The sequence below is a fragment of the Rhinolophus ferrumequinum genome, chromosome 5 (assembly GCF_004115265.2).
Source record: "Rhinolophus ferrumequinum isolate MPI-CBG mRhiFer1 chromosome 5, mRhiFer1_v1.p, whole genome shotgun sequence".
Lineage (NCBI taxonomy): Eukaryota > Metazoa > Chordata > Mammalia > Chiroptera > Rhinolophidae > Rhinolophus > Rhinolophus ferrumequinum.
In genome coordinates this window covers 2,624,456-2,646,546 of record NC_046288.1, presented here as the reverse complement: position 1 = coordinate 2,646,546, position 22,091 = coordinate 2,624,456, and the positions used below count along the sequence as shown (strand labels likewise).

Here is a 22,091-nt window from a genome sequence, read left to right as displayed (position 1 = left end):
TGGGTGGATAGGCAAAGTGATTACAATACAGTGTGTTCAATACTGTGGTGGGAAGTGTGGCAGGGACACATGACTCAGTGTGGGGACAGCCTTCCTGAGGAAGTAGCATTTAAGCCGAGACCCGAAGGCTGAGTGAAGGTGACCTAGAGAGGACGAGAAGGGCGTGACAGCAATGACTTGGGGTGAGGGGGAGAAGGGGGGTAAGGCTGACCCACAGAATGTGAGGAGTGGCGAGTAAGGAGAAATGAGGCCGGAGAGTGAACAGAGGCCACTAGAAGGCCAGTTGCTCTGGGACTTGGTAGAAGGTGAAGGGAGAAAATGATTTAGTTTGCAAAGGAAAGAGTATTATTCTGCCTGGATATGGTTCAAACAATAGTCTTAGGCATATGGTTTTATAAGACTTTTATGGACTGGCCTAGCAATGGAATGACTCATAGTAACATTGTTCCTATAGGAAAAATATTTTGGGCTTCAAAAACTGTCTTAAATTAAAACATTTTTCACTATTGGGGAGTGCTTGGACAGGCACACGACTCTAGTGCTTTTTGTTATTTGCGATTAAATCATGCTTTCTCTGGTGTTCATCTATGTGGCTGCAGTGTTGATTTTCCATCCACTGATACGAAATCAAAGGTATCATTCCACAGATGTGGTTGAAATGTTTTCTTTTCTTGAACAGAGTTAGAGAATATATGGAAATAAAAATAGAAATCTTTTCCTACATTGTTTGGTTTTCACAGTGTTTATTCTTTAAAGTTAAGGATTCCCTCTGTAAACTATATTGTGATATAGTTTTATATACTATGAAAGTATGAAAAATGAAACTGACATGAAAATTGTTACAAACAAAGTAAAAGAGATTGGCAGGGTTTCACTATTGAAGTAACATGGAGTGCAGTACGTAAACAATGCAAGGATAAAACGCCTGGCTTTTAAAAATACTTTAATAACCATGTTTTATCATCACATCACCATCGTCATCATCTTCATCACTAGCTATTGTAATCATTAGAAATACTAAATTTTTTTTAAGCAAAAAAGAGCTGTTAAGACCAGCCTCTTATAAAATAGATGTATATGAGCCATGTTTTTATTTAATAAATGAAACTTCGGGCTGAAACTCCCGTAAATTCCCGTGTCTCCAATAGGCAAAGTTAACTCCATCCATACCCATCTCAGTGAAAATATTTTCCTATTATCAGTTAGAATGCTTCCAGCTGGTAAGTAACAGAAGCCCAAACTGAAAATGACTTAAATAATAAGTAAATTTTATAATCTCATATAACTAGAAATCTGGAAGAAAAATGGTTTCATCGTTGGTCCCTGTAGAGCTAACGGTTGTTCGGCTCCTGGGAGCTTTCTGACGTAGCATTCTGCCACCAGGTACCTTTTGTCCTCGGGCTTATCCCCTCCTGATCTCAAGATGATAGGTAGCTTTTGCTCCAAGGTTTTCGGCCTTATTTCAAAGCACCCAAGACTGTAAGACAAGAAGGTGTCTTTTTGTCTTAGTTTGGGCTACTATAACAAAATACCATATACTGGGTGGCTTAAAGACAAGCAGTTATTTCTTATAATTCTGGAGTCTGGGAAGTCCAAGATCGAGTTTCGTGAAAATTCAATTTCTGGGAAGGGCCCCTTCCTGGCATGCAGACAGCCACCCTTTTGCTATTTCCTCACATGGCAGAGAGAGAGAGGGAGAGAGAGAGAGAGCTCTAGTCTCTTGTTCGTTTTATAAAGACACTAATCCTATGATGGGGCCTCCACCCTCATAACCTAATTTAACCCTAATTACCTCCCAAAGGCCCCACCTCCAGAAACATCACATTGGGGATTAGGGTTTCAACATACGGATTTTGGGGGGATACAAACATTCAGGCTATATTATCGCTCATGTCTTTTTTTAAGTGAAGGAAACTTTCCCAGAAGCCTCCCAGCAGTTTACTTCACTAGCCAACTTTCTATCATATAACCCACATCCAGTCAGTGGCATGTGGAACAGGCGTCCTGTGATTGGCTTAGACAATCAGGATTCACGGCCCTGCAGCCCTCCCAGGGAACACAATGAGGATTCCGTTGTCCAGGAAGGAGCACGGACGGGGCAGGCAGCCGCAGTGCCTGCCGTACCTTCCAAGACCAGTTCCTTTGCTTAGGCTCTGAATCCTTTACTCTGACTTCTTGGAGGACTTGCTTTTGTTCATCGTTTTTTCTCACCTTTGTTTTCAGTCTGTCTCTTCTCACCCTTTCTCTCTTAAAGCTTATTGAAAGAAAAGTCTACATCTAGTGTCATCTCCATTTCGTTTCCTCCAATTTTTTCCTTAAACCTCCTGCAGTCTGGATCTGCTCCTTCTAGTAATACATCTCCCCTTCTGTCATCATCAGTGCCCACGTGATTGCCTGATCCGTGGCCAATATTACAGGTAGCGTTTGGTAAGACCAGTGGTTCTCCTAGTACACCAGCACATCTGGACGGTGATTAAAATACGATCAGTGGGCTCCGTCCCCAGAGTTTCTAATTCAGTAAGTCCAAGCTGGGGTCTGTAGACTTGAACTTACTTAAACTCTCTAGGGACATTTGGTATTATTGATTTGACTAACTACTACTGTCTTCCTGAGTTTCAGAGCTTAAAATTATCTCTCAGACCTGCACTCCTGTATTTATTTCATTGAAGAATGGCAGTGGCCTTTTTCTCAAGTAAGAAATCGGGCACTCACCCTGGTTCTTTATTCTACATTTCCCCCATATACAGCCAATTGACGTTCCATGCTCTAAATGTCCCACAAGGGCATCATTTCGTCTCCATCCCTATTGTTTCTGCTTTAGTTTGGGTCCTCATTTATTTTCCTCTAATCTGCTGTAATGTTCTCTAATATGCTTGTCTTATGTCCAACCTCACACTTTCTCGTTTATACTTCATATTGTTGCAGAGTGGTGTTTTTAAAAATGCAAATCTGATCACATTATTCCTGAGCTCAAAATTCTTTGCCTCCTACATCTTCCAGATAAAATCCAGCCTCCTTCCTGTGCAAGCAGAGGATTGGGTCTCTGCCCACCTGTCTAATATTTGTTTCTCCCCCCTCTCCTCCCTTACCGTGCTTCAGTACTGAAGTTCCCTCAATTCTGAGTTCTCTCGGGCTGTTATGCTTTTGCATGTTTCCTCTTTGCCTGGAATATTTCTCTTTTCCCCCTTCACTGCTTTGGTAGCTCCTGCTTATCTTTCAAGACTTAGCTCAAGGAAACCTCTACTACAGCACCGATTCCCTGGCCCTGCTTCTCTTTCTAGGAACTAGATGCTCCTTTTCTGTACAACCCCAGAGGTATGTAAATGGTACTCATTTAGCACTTAAACACACTGCGCAATTCTGGAGGTTTATTTGGTGCTTGCCCCTTTCTAGAAGATGATTTCGTTGAGGACAAAGATTATACTTTTCATTGGTTTCCTAATGCAGCGCCTAACAGAATAATTGCTCAATAAACGTTTGTTAGTGATTCAATGTTAAGGACCATTTTTAAAGACAGAAACTACTCATAAAACCAAATCTGGAAAATTTAGGGCTGGGAAACTGTTTGGATAGTGACAGAAACACCTCAGACTTTATATCTAATTGGATTTGTTCAAGATTCTGGTGGAATTAATGGTTCTTAGAGTCTGACAGCAGGGATGGGGGTTGGTGATATATTGTAGAAATCACTTGAATGATGTTCATATTAGCTTGCCATTTTCATTTCCTGGAGGGTTTGGATGAAATCTGGAAATATGACTGCTGTTAAGAGCTCTTTGGTATATTAAGAACTCTGTTTAATAAGACAAGAACATCTGATTCCAAACTTCTCCGGGGTGGGTGGGTGGGTGTGTGTGTGTGTGTGTGTGTGTGTGTGTGTGTGTGTGTGGTGTTTAAATAAAAGGATGCTAGGCCCTGTTTATTTCATTGCTCTTCTGAGAAGTTTTTGCAAATTTAAAAACAAATGGTAGTTGTCACAAACCTGCCATCTCAGTGACATATAAATTTTATTTTTAACATTTTTAGGTTAACATCTATTGTTTTGCCAAAAATTTCATAGTATTTGTATGCTCTAAACCTGCATTATCCGTGTGGTAGCTACTGACTGCATATGGCTATTTAAATTTGAATTTAAAATTGTTAGAATTAAATTAAATTAAAAATTCAGTTTCTCAAATATGCTAGCCACATTCAAGAGCTCAATAATTACATATTGGACAGTACAGATATACGATATTTTCATCATTGTCTTAACAATAATTAAATCATATGATTAGCATATAATCTCAAATTTCTATTTTTAAAAAAATCCAAGAATGTCCCTTTGAAAAAAAAGTGTTTTATTGTATAATAAAATACAGATATGGAAAAGCACCAAAATCAAATATGTGGTTTAATGAATTATTATAATGCCCGTACACCCAGGTCAAGAAATGGAAATGTCAGTCACTCTTGAAACTCTTCCATGCGTCTATATCAATAACAACCCACTGGTAACCATTATCCCAACTTTTATAGTAACCACTTGCATTTTTCCTTTGATACTATAATTTATGGATCCAACTTGCTGTCTTAGACATGAAAGTACACAATGCAATGGTTTTACTATATTCGCAGAGTTGTACAAACATTACCATAATCTAGGTATGGAACATTTTCATCACATCAAAAAGAAACCTGTACCTGTTAAAAGGTTAAAAGAAACCTCATCCCCATTTTCCCAGTTACCCTAGCCCTGGCAACCATTAATCTACTTTCTGTCTCCATGGATTTATTTATTCTGATTGTTATATAAATCGAGTCATACAATATGTAGTCGTTTGTATCTGACTTCTTGTACTTACTATAATGTTTTTGAGGTTTATCTATGATGTATCGTATTATTACTTCAATTCATTTTCCATTTTTTTGGTTGTCTTTGATTTCTTCAAACAATGTTCTGTAGTTTACAGTATGCGAGAGTTAATACACTATTTTTGTTAAGTATATTCCTTAGTATTTTATTTTATATTTTGATGTGATTGTAAATGGAATTGTTTTCTTAATTTTATTATTTTTGAGTTAGCATTACTGGAGTATAGAAATAAATTGAATTTTGTATATTATTCTTCTATACTGCAACCTTGTTGAACCTGGTTATTAGTTCAAATAGATTTTTTTTTTAGTAAATTCCTTAGGATTATATACTATGTACAAAATCATATCATCTATGAACAGAGACAGTTATTCCTTTTCAGTCTACATGCTGTTTTGGTTTATTTGGTTTTTTTCCTTGCCTAATTGCATTGGTTACAACGTGAAGTTAAATGCTGAGTAGAAATGGTAAGAAATAGGACATAATTTCATTGTTCCTAGTTTTAAGAGGGAAGCATTCAGTCTTTCACTGTTAAGTATGATGTTAGTTGTGAGTTTTTCGTAAGACGTCCTTTATTGGATTGAGGACATTCCCTTCTATTCCTAGTTTGTTGAATGCTTTATATAAGAAGAGGGTGTTGAATTTTGGCAAATGCTTTTTCTGTGTCTTTTGATATGATCATGTTTTTATTTTTGAAATTTTGTTAATATGGTATATATTTTGTTTGTTTGTTTTGTTTTTTGTATATTGAACCAACCTTACATTCCTAGGATGAATCCCACCTGCTCCTGGTGATAATACTGTTTCTATATTGCTTGATTTAGTTTGCTAATATTTTGTTGAGAAATTTTACATCTGTATCTATAAAGAATGTTGTGGAGTTTTCTTATGATGTCTGTGTCTAGTTTTAGTATCAGATAATACTGGCCTTGTTGAATCAGTTGAGAAGTGTGCGTTCCTTTTTTTTGGGGGGGTGATAAAAGGGAGGGAGAGTTTGTGAAAGATTGGTATTAATTTCTTTTTTAAATGTTTGGCTGAGTTTACCAGTGTAGTCCTCTCGGTCTGCACTTATTTTTGTTGGAAGTGTTTTAATTACTAATTCAATCTCTTGTTATAGGCCTATTAAAGATTTCTATTTCTTCTTGAGTCAGTTTCAGTAGTTTGTGTTTTTGGGGAATTTGTCCTTTTCATTTACATTATCCAATTGTTGGCCATGCAATTTTTCATGCTAATTCTTTGTAATACTTTTTATTTTTAAAATTTCCTTTTGTTACTGATTTCTAATTGCATTCCATTGTGGTCAGAGAACATTCTTTGTATTTTAACCACTTTAAATTATTGAGGGTTGTTTGTGGCCTACTATATGGTTTATTTTAGAAAATGTTTAATGTGCACTTCAGAATAATGTACATTGTATTGTTGAGTTGTATTGTTGAATGTATTATGTATATATGTAGAGTGTTGTATAGATGTCTAGTTGGCCAATGGTTTTGTTTATTTGGTTTTTTTCCTTGCCTAATTGCATTGGGAAAATTGGGAAAATTTCCTAATTGGGAAAATCTTTTGAATTTTCTTCCTGGTTTTCTGTCTAGCATTGAAAGGGGATATTGAAGTATCCTATTATCATTTTTGAATTGTATGTTTACTATTACTTTGATAATTTGTTTGTTTTAAAGTCTATTTTGTTTGATTCTTTTAGGGTTGCTTTTGCATAATACATATTTTTCCATCCTTTTACTTTTAACCTATATGTATCATTGAATGTAAAATGTGTCTTCTGTAGACAGTATATAGGCTATGGTTGGATTTAAAAAAATAAATCTGATAAACTCTGTTTTTTGATTGGAGTGTTTAATCTATTCACGTTTAAGATTATTGATAGGGTTGGATTTACATTTGCCATTTTTGCTTTTGTTTTTCTATAGGTCTCATTCCTTTTTTGTTCTTTTCTTTTCTGCCCTCTTTTGAATTGCATGAATATTTTCCAATATGGTATTTTAATTTCTTTATTAATTTTTAAATTATATATCTTGAATTATTTTCTTAGTGTTTGCTCTTGGGTTTACAACATGTATCTTAACTTACAAAAATCTACTTCTAAGTTTTACTTACTTCAAGCAAAATAGACTTTTCTTCTAAATAGCATTTAACTCTCTCCCCCTTTTATGTTACTATTATTATACACATATTATGTCTATATATAGTAGAAACCCAATAATATATTGTTATAATTTTTACATTTTATTATCTTATGTATTTTAAAGAAGCTGATGGAAGAAAGGAGAGTAAGTACATATTTATTGAATTAGTTATATTAACCTTTGCATTTTTCATTCTCTTCATATATTCCTGTGGATTTTAGTTACTGTCTAGTGTTATTTCCTTACTCCTGTGCAGCTTTGCTCTCATCTGCCTCCTCTGTTATTGTCAAACATAAAATTGCTATGTTATTAGCCCCAAAATACAAGTGTATGTTTTTCCTTATTGTTTTATTAAACTGCTCTTTAATTCAATTAAGAGAAGAAAGGGGAAGACATATGCAATTATTGTGTCTTATAATTATGTACATAGTTACCTTTATTGGCACTCTGTTTTTTATGTGGATTCAAATTACTCTTTGGTGTCATTTGCTTTCAGCCTGAAGAACTCCCTTTAATATTTCTCATAAAGCAGATCTTCTGGAAAGAGATTCTCTCAGTTTTTGTTTCTCTGGGAATGTCTTGATTTTACCTTCATTGCTGAAAGGTTTGTTGCATATAAGATGCTTAGTTCACAGTTTTGTTTTTTGTTTGTTTGTTTGTTTCTCCAGCACTTTTAATATTTAATCCTACTGCCTTATGTTCTCCTTTACTTCTGATGAGAAGTCAGCTGTTAATCTTATTGGGGTTCCTTTGTATGTGATGAGTCTTTTTTCTCATATTACCTTCAAGATTTTCTCTTTGTCTTGCAACATTTTGACTATTATGTGTCTGATTGTGGATTTCTTTGTATTTATCTTCTTTGGAACTTGTTGAGACTCTTGGATGTTTAAGTTAATAATGTTTTTAATCAAATGTGGGAAGATTTCAGCCATCATTTCCTTAAATCTTTTTCTGCCCCTTTCTCTTTTTCCCTGGCGCTGTTTATTTTTCGTCATTCTTTTTGCTCCCTATTCTTTAAATTGCATGATCTCTACTGATCTATTTTTAATCTCTCTAATTCTTTCTTCTGCCGGTTCAAATCTGTTGAGCTCCTCTAGTGAATTTTCTGTTTTAGTTATTGTACTTTTCAATTCCAAATTTCTAGTTGGGTCTTTTATTTTTAAGTCATGTTTGTAGCTTCATTGATATTTTCTATTTGATGAGACATTGTTATCATACTTTAATTCTCTCTATATGATTTCTTTTCGTTCTGTGAACATATTTATGAAAGCTGATTTGAAGTATATACCTGTTAGGTCTAACAACTGGGACCCTTTGAAATTAGTTTGTATTGCCTGCCTTTTTCCTACAAATGGGTTACCCTTTTATTTCTTCACATTTTGCAATGTGTTGAAAACGACATTTTAGATTACATTGTGTACTGATTACCTTGGGGGTGGGGGTTAATGTTGTTGTTCGTTTGGTCATCTATTTATTTTTTAGAGACTTCACTGAACTGACTGTGTGAAGTCTATTTCCCCACAGTGTACATCTTATGATGTCCCTGCTCAAATTTGTTTCCTTCCCCTCTCTCTCTCTCTCTCTCTCTCTCTCTCTCTCTCTCTCTCTCTCTCTCTCTCTCTCTCTCAATTTTAGCCTCACTACCGAAGGGTCATCCCTTGGTCAGCATAATCCACTTATTGGTCAAAGGCTGTGCTTATGCCCTCCTAGCCAGTTAGATTTTTATTCTTTACTGTTAGAGGTGTGTGTGGCTTGGAGAAAGCTATCATAATTGATGGAGTTTAGGTGTTACCCAGTGATACATTTCATAAAGGAAAGGCAGGATAAATTCTTGATTTTTTTTCCCCTTTGATTTAATGATTTTTAAGATAATTAATTGGTTATCATCTCTTAAAGGTGACCAGTTTCTTTAAAATTTTTTGAACTCTTAGGATTAAAAATATTTAATGGATTTAAATCCATTTCAATTATTACCATTAATGAACTTCAAATTATTCCATCTTTGGTCAGTGGGAGCCTCTCAAAATTGGCTCCTGAATAGTGGAATCGTCCACTTCTCTAAGAAGCATTGGGCTCCAAAGGATGTTCATTGATACTTGATTGGTCATTGTTTCTAGGCCTTTATTGTAAACAGAGCCCAGAAACATATGCATGTATTTACAGTAAAAAATACATCACAAATACATATTGGTATTTCCAATTAAAACTCTAGATTACAGTACATTTAAGTATTCCTTCTGTATGTCCTTTCTTCTGTGCCAAGAAGTGATTATAGAATTAGAAAAAAACCATAATTATTCACTTATTTTTATCCCATATTACACGTGCAACAATTCAGAATGGCAACACTAATGCTACTAAAAACATTATGATTACTGAAAACATTAAAGACATACTTTTGCATATACTCTCACCATTTTTATAGAATTTAGGACTGGTGATGTCTTCTGAGACATTGTTTCTTTAGCAACATTTTAGAGCACCTTCTCTGTCTCAGACTACCTGCTAGAAAGGAGATACAAAGAGGAATAAGACATGACCCTATTCTCCAAAAGCTAGGTAATTGGGTTATCTGGTATTATTCTGGCATAGGAAGGTGTGGCACTAGAATCGGGGGTTCTGTTCTTCTTTAAGGTCATGTTAATTGTTTCAATTACATGCTTCCTAAAATAAAACGCTTTCACTTTCTACTCTTATCAGGGAGCAGCTTCCATTGGGTGGAGTTCCTTAATACTTCCTAATATCATTTACCTAGTGTATAAGGTACTCCATTCTACTAGGAGAATGAATGCACGCACGCGCGCACACACACACACACACACACACACACACACACACATTTTGGGGTGGAAAAAATGTACATATTCACATACACAAAGAGGGACAGTATTTGTTTTAAGGAAATGGCTCATGTGATTGTGGGAGCTGGCAAATCTGAAATTTGTAGCGTAGGCCAGCAGGCTGGAAACTCAGGCAGGGCTTCTGTGTTACAGTCTTGAGGCAGAATTACTTCTTCCTTATGAAAGTTCGGCCTTTGCTTTTAATGCCTTCAAGTGATTAGATGAGGCTCACCATATCATGAGTATAATCTGCTTTATTTAAAGTCAACTGATTTTAAATGTTAATCACATCCACAAAGACCTTCACAGCAATGTGTAGACTACTGTTAGACCAAACAGTTGGGCACCACAGTATAGCCAAGTGGACACATAAAATTAACCATCAGACTTAGGTTAACCATTTAAGTTATTGCCCAAACTGAGATTCTTTTGAGAATAAGGAGTACTAAAGGATAATAAAATTATATAATTTTGTTTTTTTACTGAAAAATTATTATATTGGTAAACATATAAAATTGTCCAATTAAGAAGTTATTTATAAAGTAAATTTATTTCTAAAAAGAACTTACAGACATATATATCCATGTACATCAAAGTAATCAAAACTTTCCATATTGTCTTAAAAAGAACACAAATAGAATTCTCAGTAAAAAAAAGTTCATAAACGTTATTCAATTTTCTTTAGTCATTTGTGTGTAATACTGGGTCTGTATTTGTTTTTTTAAGACATATAGTTTTGAAATATAGTTGTATGGTTTTTAATCATTTCATTAAATTATAGTCTTCAAAGTTTCATTGAATACTTATTAGACTTGAAATTGTCGATTCTTTCCAATAGTTACTATTTGCTGTAAATCATAATTTTAAAATTTGGGAATATAATGTCTCTATAGGTACTGAGGTACCTGGTAAATTTGAAGCAATTTCTACTGCATTTAAATTATTCTAAATTTTGATTTTTTAATAGTGTAATATGAAAATATTCCAGCTCATATATTTTCACAAGTACTGTCTTTTTTACTCTATTTAAAGTACCTTTATTCAATGAACTTTTTACAAGTCAATAAGCAGTGTCTATTTAGACGTATTTTGAGCATTTCACCAAATTTAGATGCTGCTAGAATGCAAGCATTTTGAAGTTCATTTAATCCTGTACGTAATATAAAAGCTTCAAATTAAAAGGAGAAAACATGTACTGCCACGCTGAAGTATTTTTTATTCAACATTATCTTTGTCACAAAATATTTTAGTTCTGTTCCTTAACTATGTGTGGGTGTGTATGTTTAAATATATAAATTTTGATTGGCAGACTGTCACATTTTGGTGGATGCGATTGTGAAATATGTTTGCGTCTACACTGATTGGTATTATATTGCAGTTTATATGGCGTAGTGGTGAATAATGTGTGAATCACAAGCATGTCCAAGTTTATTTCTGTTCCATAATTTTTTTAATTACTAAGAACATTATTTTTTACTCTACGATGCTGTGCTTGACCAAAATTTGTATTTGTGTTATCACTGTAAAAACAAACATAGTCTATCCTCATTATTCACAGATTCCAGTTTGCAAATTCTCCTACTTACAAAAATTTATTTGTAACCCCCAAGTCAGTACTCATGGTTTTCTGTAGTCATTCATGGACATTTGCAGAGTGACACAAAATTTAGATTGCCCAACACACATTCCCGGCTGAGGTAAAATAAGGCAATTCTCTGCCTCTCCTTTCAGCTCTAATACTGTAAACAAGGGTCCTGTTCGTGGTGCCACATTTTTTGCGTTTTTGTGCTTCTTGTTGGTGATTCCCCTGTTTCAAACGGTACCCAGGCACAGTGCTGGAGTGCAAGAAGACTGTGATGTGATGGATTTTACAGACAAAATGCATGTCTCATATGAGCTTCATTCAGGCATGAGTTAGTGATATTGGCTGTGAGTTCAATGTTAGTGACTCAACAGTTTATATGAAATAAAGTGTCTTTAAGCAGAAATGCACGTAAAACAAAGTTATGTTTGATCAGTTGATGAAAATGTTACGGCCAGAGGCTCACAGGAACCTAACTCTGTATTTCCTTTAAAAACAATGGTTTGGTTTTCACTAATTCAGTGTCCGTGATGGCTTTAGAGAGCTTAGTTACTGTCAATCATGAAAACTGACTGTAATTTTATCTTTGTTGTTGAACTTTGTAACTGAGTTTAAATAGCAGTTACAGCAATGTCAGGTGTTTCATGTTCTACAGAATGACCTCCCAAGAGCTTTGCTTTGATTCCATGAATTGGATGAAAACAATCAAACCATTATTGGAATTAACTGATTATTCTAGTTGATGTATCTCCTGACACTGAGGAAGCTGGCATCATTTAAGTGTGAATTTCTGCTGCTAATAGAGCCAACAAAGTGACAGCTGTCACTTAATTTTGACTACTATGTAAACATGGTAATTTGTAATCAGAGTTGAGCAAGATAAATTTAAAGAACAGTCGTTTGATCTTGTAAAACTTCTCCATTTGCTTTTCTTAAATTGGTGTATTCAAGCTAATCATAAGCGGGGCAGCAGCATTGAATATTTCTTCCATCTTCGCTGAAGATTGAAGGAGTTAGCTGTCCCTAGGTACTCCTGAGTGCACTTCCTTTTTCTTTGAGGATGAAGTGTCAGTTACAGTGCATCCAGAGATGGGTTATTGCTCAGGGCCTTTCAGATTTAACCACATGTTAAAATGTCAGCTGGGTTCGCTACACATGCATCTCACACTGCTCAACAAGATCATGGCAGAGCGTGGAAGTAAAGTCCCAGTTTATTATAATGCTGTTGTAATAAAACATCACCAGAAAATGGGAAAACCAGAACAAATAATAAATTGGGTGGGACACTGGAACAATGGGCATAAATTAGGACTGTCTCAGGCAAACTGACACACGGACACTTTAGCAGGCACATGTTTTTTTCAAAAACTCCTAATCCCAAACTCTTAATTACTGTTTTTCCATCAAAAAGGCTGTGCTCTCAATGTGATTCACTTGTTTATGACTATTTAGTAATTTTTACAGCATTATGCACATGGAAAAGAATGTGAAGCATTCTTCTTAGTTTTATTCATTGTGGCATTTTTTTCTAGAACATTTTCTATTTATCTTAAAACTTTTATTAAGTTTTGCTTGTCTTCATTTTAAAACTAAAGACATTAGTTTATGGAATTATTCTCCCTTAAATTAGTTCTTTTGTTGTCTTAATAAAAAATATTATACAGTAATTAAAAATGAAATTTGGGAATGAAAGGAAAGGAATTTTTACATGTATTTGATAAAACTGATTATCTGAATATAATTATAATAATACTTTATATTCTATTACAGGATTAATTAAAAGGATTTACCATATATCTTATGACTCTTTACTGGAGCTTTGAGAATTAGGTAAGTAACAAGCATTTTTTGAATAGCTATTTCTGAAACATTACATAATTTGATCTCATAGGTTCCTGCCAAAGTAGGTAATGGGGCATATCTTACTTCAATGAGTTACCTTTTATTCCTGAATAAAACATTAGTAGAAACATCACATTTCCATGAATCTTCATGTAACATTTCCCTACTAATCAATAAACATATTTTCCAGGGAGCTGTAGGTTTATTTTCTATAATAATTATAATGAGGATATTGTAAATAAGATACACAGGTTTGGCACATTATTAAACTTAAAGCACTAATAATAATAATAATAATAATAATAATAATAATAATAATAATTAAAAGCAACGTGGTACCCTGGATTGGATCTTAAAACTCAAAAAGGACATTAGTGTAAAAACAGGTGAAACCTAAATGAAGTCTGTAGCTTACTTATTAGTAATGTACCAACGTTACTTAGTTTTGACAAAATCATGGCTATATAAGATTAATATCTGTAGGTGAAACTGGGTGAACAGTATACAGGGACTCTGTGGTAACTTTGCAACTTTTCTGCAAATCTACAATAATTCCAAAACAAAAAATTATGTGTAGCAGGAAAAATCAGGATTTATTGATTTGAAAATTACAGTTTAGAAGTAGCTTTTCTGTGTAGTAGTTTGAAATATCAAAATTATTAATTACCTAGATTAGTAAATTACCTAGATTAGTAAAAATCTAGATTTTATGAAATAGAGATGTAGGGAAATATGTGACTATAGATTTTACTTTTCATTTCATGGGAGTTTTGAGAGTTCAGTTTTTAGATATTAGCATGGTGTCCATAAACATCTGGTTATACTCGGCTACAGCTGTGCCCTGATTCCTTTAAGGTACTTGTGTGTTCTTCGGTAGTTTAGTACAGCATTTTCTATTAACACAAGCCAGGCCCTTTAAGTGGTTCCCAGAACATTGCTTTTTTTTCTTTTTCTTTTCTTTAATGTGTTGTGAGAGGCAAAAAGGCCAGTGATATGACTCAGTGGTTTGGAGTTGAGACCTTCTTGGTGTAGTTTTGTTCAGTCACACTTACTTGAGCTTCTAGGTCAAGTACTAGACACGTTGCCCTATTGTTAAAGAATATGAATAAAGATGAACATAAGTCTTATATAGACATTTCTGTAATTGATCTAAAATAATTGATTGCTGTCAGATGATAGAAATTCTCAGTTTCCAGAATGAACTCCAGTATAACTCTTTTAAATTTCTATAAATATTAAAAGACTATAAGAAGGGAACTCTGTAGTTTGCTGAAACTATTACATAACTTTTCTTTCATTAATAAAAGTAAAATATCCATGCAGGTCTTATAAATGGTTTTCTTCTTCTGTTGCCAACTTTAATGATTTTAGTTAAACTTAAATTTAATAAAGGGAAATAGAAATATATTATACTTAAAGGATATAGACATTTAAAACAAGAGGCCCAGATCTGAATGACTCTTGCAGAATAATTGTTATTTTGGACAGTTCTGTTTTGCTTGATATTTACGCAGAATTGGTGTTATCCATCTCATGTTAATAGAATTTGCATCCTTCTTAGTTATGTAACATCATTGTGCCAACCTTGGTAGAAAAGTTTAGAAAAATGGAGGGGAGATTTTTTGAGGACAAGTTTAAATTCTGTTGATTATATAATAGTTCACACATTAAAAAACAAACTGAAAAAAAAAAACCTTTTTATTATTCTTCTGTGCTAGAAGAGCATTAAAAGTGTTGTTTTTAGAGACATGCTTTACCATTCAGCTGACTGACTGTCATTCTGTGGTCACCTAAAGTATAAATGAGAATAGCTAACGTTTGAGTATATAGAACACTTTCTTTGTACCAGGCACTTTATTTACAATGATCTCATTTAATCTTCAGAAACACCTATGAGACAGTTTGGAATCCCTTCATAGATGAGGCTGGGAGAGTAGCAGTTGTCTCCAGGGTAACCCTGAGGAAATGGGGCAGAAAGAACAAGTGCCCATGGTGTGCAGTACCTACAGTTTATTAAGTTACCAGCTTCCAGAGAATCCTGAACCTTTGGACACTTCAGATTACTTCAACTCTTCTGGAGAAAAGGATGTCTGATCACACTGGGTGACCTAGAGCAGATTCCCCAGGGGTAACTAGTCTGGAGTAGAATCTGCTGTTCTATGTTCCAGCCTTGATCTGGCTCGTTCTACAGTTCCCTGACATGTCGGTTGTTCTTTGTCACCTGATTAATTGCTGAACACTCACTCATTGTGTGCTTCATTGATCATATGCCAAGAACTTTTGGCAGCTCGGGAGAACATGATCTCAGCGTGCCTCCTGGTTAGTGTTGGGCAACTAGAAGTTGTTAGTTGGGGTGAGAACTTGGATCCAGAAGCTAAGACATATGCCAGAGGCCAGGCATGGAATAATTGAACAGCTGACACGTGAAATGTAGTTATCCAGACTCAGTCAATAGGCAAGAGTCAAAAATAGAATACGCACGTGATTTTGAAAGGTGGTTTTTGAAGAAGATTATGATGGCTGGCTATGGACTTTGTAGTTTGCAGATATAAAATAATTTCAACTGCTTTGTGAGGAAGAGTAAGTTACCGACTTATTCATTATAGTGTTCATTACACTGAGCAGAAATCTGTCTGTAACTTTCCCATTGGTTCTAGCTATGTCTTTCTATAGCTTTAAATCTCCAGCCCCTCTTACATTTGAAAGCATAAAATACACATCAAATTTCAAAATCTCCTTTGCCGTCTCTTCTTCATGGTATTCAAAAGTTGGCATTTTTCAGGGCCCAGCCCTTGTCTACCTTCTACAGTTGTCCTCTACGTGATCTCTTGTGATCCCTTGCTTTCAATGCTATATGTCTTCTTACATTTGTTATTTACATTGATCTCTCCCATGTATTCAAGGCTCATATCTATGTCTGCCTAGTTAACATCTCTATTTGAAAGTTTAATAAACATTTTAGAATTACCATGTCTGGAATAGAGCTTTTGAACTCTTCTCCCAAAACCTACCCCTGCCTCCTTCTTTTTCATCTCAGCAAATGGTCCACCCAGTTGCTCGGGCCCAAAACTAGAAGTCATCTTTGACTTTTTCTTCCTAACCCACATCCAGTCCATCAGTAAGGCTTATATTTCCTCCTTTCAAAATGTATCCCACATCCCCCTTCACTGCCAACACCCCACCACTTCTACCCTAATATAATATAACTTATAACCACCGTCACAAATTACCTAGACGATTGTGATAACTGGCCTTCTAACTGTACTTCTTTATCTCCTCCTTTAACCTCTTCAGGTCATTTCTCCCTGTAAGACCATGGCAAAAAGCTATTTGGTTTCTTCTTAAATGTTAAACAGTTGCTGTCATTCTCCTGTTCAGAACTGTCAGTGACTACCTATCACACTCAGGATAAAGCTCCTTATCACGCTCAGGAGAAAACCCCCCGTCCCACTGTGTCCTGGCAGGTCCTGTTCTGTCAGGTTCTGCCTGCTGACTTCATCTCCCCCGTTCTCTGTCTTGCTCACTTTGCTCTAGCCACAGTTGCCATCTTGCTCTTCCTGAAATTCTCCAAATCCTTTTGGAATCAGCTAAATCCCTCCTAATCCCCGACCCTACAACCTCATTCCAACCAGTTCAGCCCCTAGCCTGGTTCTAGTGGAGGTGGATGTAGAGAGAAGAAAAGTATATGTCCAAGGCAGTAGTGGGAGAGGTCTCACTATAAATTTTGCAGTTTTATTATTCCAAATTTCTGAAATTTGAATTGCTTTCAAATGAAAGAAGGGCTGGAGATTAGAGCTATAGAAAGACACAACGGGAGGAGAGTGAAAGGGGGCAGCAAAGTGAGAAACCCAGAGAAGATAGAGAAACAAAAAGAGACTCAAAAGACATGAAAACCTGTTAAGGGGTCCAGGCCTTCCTTAGAGAGTCAGAGCTGTGTATTCATTCATCACATCGCTGATTCCGTATGGTGTGCCAGTCACAAGCTGGCGTGGGGCAGGCCCTGCTGCTGCAGAAAGCTGTGACTGGAGATACCTTTTAGATGTGTCATCCTTTTATTTAGGTGCTAGCTACCAAAGCGATCAAATATAAAGTACTTTAGTGTCACTGAAAGTCTTTCTTTCCTGATTTTCAATGGAGAGAAGTTACAGAGAGAGATTTCTGTTCAGTTTAATCAGCACTATAGTGAGTACATTGGTAACGATTATACTCGTATCTACAAAAATAGACTGGGCCACTTCACAGGACAGTGAGTTCTCCATCGCTGACAGTGTACAAATTGAGGTGATCACCATGTGGGATGTTATGGAGGAAAATTGGGCTAGAGTGAAGGAGGAGAGGGTTGATTTCTAAGGTCTTCCCAATGCTGAGATGTCTTTTAGAATCTTTTTTTCAGAGCAGTTACTCTTAGAGTCCATCTCAGATTCACCCTCCAGAATTTATATTGGGAAGCTTTCACCAATCTCACGAAGGAAGTAGAAAGCATTTCTAGGTGACGTTTCCAATATTTGAGATGGAAGAAGAGCTAGTATCAATGTTGAGTTCCAGTCAGACTGGTCAAGTCCTCATCTAAAGAATTTATGTTCAGGCATTTTCATTTTCTCATTTTTTACTGAAAATTTATTTTGATTGAGTTTTGGTCTAAACTAAGCTATACTTACATGCACAAATTCCCTAATAGATTTTAGTTATTAAAAATTTACTGAGTTTCAGAAGTAATGAACACGATATTTGGAAGTAGCCTTTGGTCAGTTTACTACAAATGGAAAATTCACCTCATCCTTACCCTTAAACCAGAAGCTCTTTGAGAAGTACTGATTGTGTGCATGTTTCATTGAGGGTGAAATAGCCATTTTCTTATCTTCCCTTATAAATGCAAGAATATGATTTAAGTAATAGAGAACTTGAAGTTATAAGTGCTTTTAGTTAGACCTGAATAAGACTATACATGCAAATTCAAGTGTCTTATAACCGTTGAACTGTGGCACTTGGAATTTATGATATAGGAAAGAATGACTTTCAGGGTCTCTGTGACAATAAAGTAATTTATATTTGATCGCTTTGGTAGCTAGCACCTAAATAAAAGGATGACACATCTAAAAGTTCTCCAGTCACAGCTTTCTGCAGCAGCAGGGCCTGCCCCACGCCGGCCTGTGCTTGGCACACCATACGGAATCAGCGATCTGATGGATAAATACACTGTTCTGACTCTCTAAGGAAGGCCTGGACCCTTTCACAGGTTTTCACCTTGAGTCTCTTCTTGTTTCTCTGTCTTCTCTGGGTTGCTGACTTTGCTGCCCCTTTTCCATTATTCCTGTCTGTCCTTTCGATTTGACTCCTCCTTCTTCCTGGTTACTGTTTCGACTTCACTAAACAAAACTGCTGCTCTGACCCAAAATATACAGTTTGGATTACCTCCTGTATTGATATTCCTGCCTTGACTTGAGCTACGGGTCCTCCTAGGAGGTAAGATACTAGTACTTCTTTGATTCTAAAGGTAACATGAGCATTGCATGTGTGTCATGGTTCTTGCCCTCCTGCACCTAGGGAATGAAGATTAATTTTTGCACCTGTCTTTAAGGAAGACTAACATATCCATATGCCTTTTAAAGCCCATAATGAAGTAATAAACAAAGAAGGAAAAAAAAAACAGTTCTCAAATGTAGTACCCTTCTCTCCATTAAACTCAGGTACTTAGAATAGGTCTGAGAACTAGGGATGAAGTGAAAGAGGCTTTTAAGCTACCATGTTTCCCCGAAAATGAGACCTAACTGGAAAAGAAGCCCTAGCATGATTTTTCAGGATGACATCCCCTGGACATAAGCCCTAATGCGTCTTTTGGAGCAAAAATTAATATAAGACCCAGTCTTATTTTCGGGGAAACATGGTACATGCAGATGATGATTGAAAGTTCAGATCTTAAAATGGTATATTAGGTTCACTTAGAGCCTCTCTATTTACTTGTTTTTCCTCTGAATGACAATAGCAAACACAAATAACACTGTGTTCTAAGTGCTGTATGTATTTTAGCTAATTTAATCCTCACCACAATTTTGTGAGGTAAATACTGTTATAATCCCCATTTAACAGATGAGGAAACAAAAGTCTTGGACAGGTTACATCATTGCCCATAGTTACACAGCTTGTTTTGTCAGAGCTGGGATTTCAACTCAAATGTGAAATCCTTGTTATTTTTGATCCTTAAATTCTCTAACTCATAATTCTAAGAAACCTGGTTAACTGGTTTCTCAGACCACAGCAGATTAGAAGTTTCAAATTTAAAAGAGAATATAATGACCTAGTATTCTCACTTTAATGTGTACCCTCCTAATAGAATAATTATTCAAGAACATAAATGTATATGTGCAGGGGAGTTCTGTATAATGCTACCATAGCAAAATAAGTGAAAATAGTACAGAAGTCCAACAAAAGGAGATATGGTTAAACTAGGGCACTGCTTTTAAAATTTATGTATACATGAGGCACTTGATTATCTTGTGAAAATGTAGATTTTGATTAAGTCTGTGATACGGCCCAAGATTCTACCTTTCTAACAAGTTCCAAGGTAATGCTGATGCTGCTGATCCGTGGATCTTACTCTGAGTAGCAAGGAATTTCAGTACCTTCATATTCTATGTTAGGGACAGATCTCACCCTGTTCCAGTCCCTGGTTAAGAAATATGTTTGTAAAGACTGTTCAGTGAGTCTCAGTTATGCTTATAACATAATTGAAAAGAAATTCAAAATGGCATCGCACTATTATCTCAATTTCAATTAAGAAAGATATTTTGTATGTATGTATGCAGATGCTTCGCAGAACTCTCTGAGGACACTTGCCAAAGTGAACAGTTGTTACCCTCTGAGTGAAAGGTTTACAGATGGCATATATTTTCATCTTTATATATTTGGCATTTTTCAGTTTTCAATAGTGAGCCTGCATAATTATCTAGATATAGTTGATGATTATTAAAGTTATTAAAACTTCTCAGATAACTATATACTCAAACTTGGTTCATGACAGCCTAGCCTTGGAGTAAATATTTGCTTTCTGCCACCCATGTACCTCTCTTCAACCTCCACAAAGACATCTGTTCTTCTTATTTTTTCTAAAAATGTATAAGCTATTTAATGGTTTAGTGGGGGTTTCAGTTAGGGCACATGCCAACATAAATAATAAAGGGCTAATATTTTTTAGAGTAAGGGTAATGAAGTAAATACTTTTTTATGAATGATTATGGGATAGATGTGGAAAATCCTACTTTTCAATATTTACTGATATTATTACCTATTCAATAAGTGTCTGGAGAGGCAAAATCTGTCTACTTTTTGTGTTTTTTTTTTTTTGTATTCTATTCCTGAAAAAATAATAATAATAAAAAATACATATAAAGCGGTACCCTTTGCTTTCTTCTCTACTAATAACGTAGGTTTTTAGAGGGAGATCAGTTCTCCTTTCAACCTTTAAAGTTCAGTAACCTGAATCTAGAAGTGAAGTATGTGACTGTCACTATGGAGCAGGTAAGGAGACAGGATGAAAAAAACCTAATTATATTTGAATCTCACTCTCCTTGAGAGTAGGTTGTTGGGAAGAGGAGTTCCTGAAATATATGTAGGGGTGTTCTTGAGGATCCAGCTGAATGCCAAACTGTGCATGTGTAGAACGACACCCCAAGAAACTGACAAGGACAACTTGAGATGAAAAATTTCCAGGTCATTGTAATATTGAGCCATAGAATAAAGGTTCCACTACACACGCTGTAAAAGAGGTTAAAACCAAGCCTCTAAAGAACCATATTAATTCACAAATAACTGTCTGCCAGAAGAAGTCCAACACTCTTTAACAGATACAACAATATCCAGCACTCACTCAGCAACATAAAATTCACAGTGAATTGTATCTAATCAAACTAGTAGGCAAAGAAGCAGGAGAAAAATTCCATAACGAGGAGACAATAGAAATAGATCTTAAAATGACAGAGATGATAGAATTAGTAGACAAGTACGTTAAAATAGCTATTGTAAATATGATCCACATATATAAACATAATGAGGACTGAAATGAAAGATATAAAAAAGAAAAATTAGAACATCCAGAGATTAAAAATATAGTAACTGAAATGGAAATTTTACTAGATGGGATTAAGTACAGATCAGATCTTTCAGGTGACAAGATCAGTGAACTTGAAAATGTAGTAAGAATTTAACCAAAAGCATAGAGAGAAAAGAGATTGAAAAAGATGAACAGCAAGTTGGCATCCTATAGATCTAACTACCGTGTATCTTATTACCGTGGATGTAATTGGAGTCTTAGATTTGAGGAAAAGGGAGAAAGAGAAAAAACATTTAAATAATGGCTGAAATTTCCCCAAATTTGAAGAAACCTATAAACCCACAGATCCAAGAAATTCAACGGAGCCCAGGCAAGATACACATCCACACACATTCACACATCCCAAGGCACATCATAAGAAAATTGCTCAAAATCAGTGGCAAAAAAATCTTAAAAGTGGGCAAAGAGAAAAAACATTACATATAAAGGAATAAAGTTAAGAATGGCAGCAGACTTGACATCAGAAACTGTGCATGCCAGAATGCAATTTAATGGCATTTTTCAGGTGCTAAAAATTTGTCAACCTACTGCTCATATCCAATAAAAGTATCTTTAGAAAATAGAGGAAGAAAAAAAAAAGGGAGAATAAGAACTTTTTTAGACAGAAACGGAGACAACTCATGACCATCATACCTACGTTACAAAAAACATTAAAGAAAATTCTTCAGGCAAAAGCAAAATGATACCACATGGAAATGTGGACTATACAAAGGAATAAAGAATG

General features: G+C 35.4%; 1 protein-coding gene across 11 annotated transcripts in view; it reads left to right on the top strand.

Annotated features, from left to right (window-relative positions):
- Positions 1-22,091, top strand: part of ZNF438 (zinc finger protein 438) — a 173,262-nt gene that overhangs the window by 24,922 nt on the left and 126,249 nt on the right. For all 11 annotated transcript variants that reach the window (XM_033106507.1, XM_033106504.1, XM_033106501.1 and 8 more), the window contains one exon: positions 13,189-13,248. The gene's annotated coding sequence lies outside the window, so the exon portion shown is untranslated. The remainder of the gene's footprint in view (positions 1-13,188; positions 13,249-22,091) is intronic.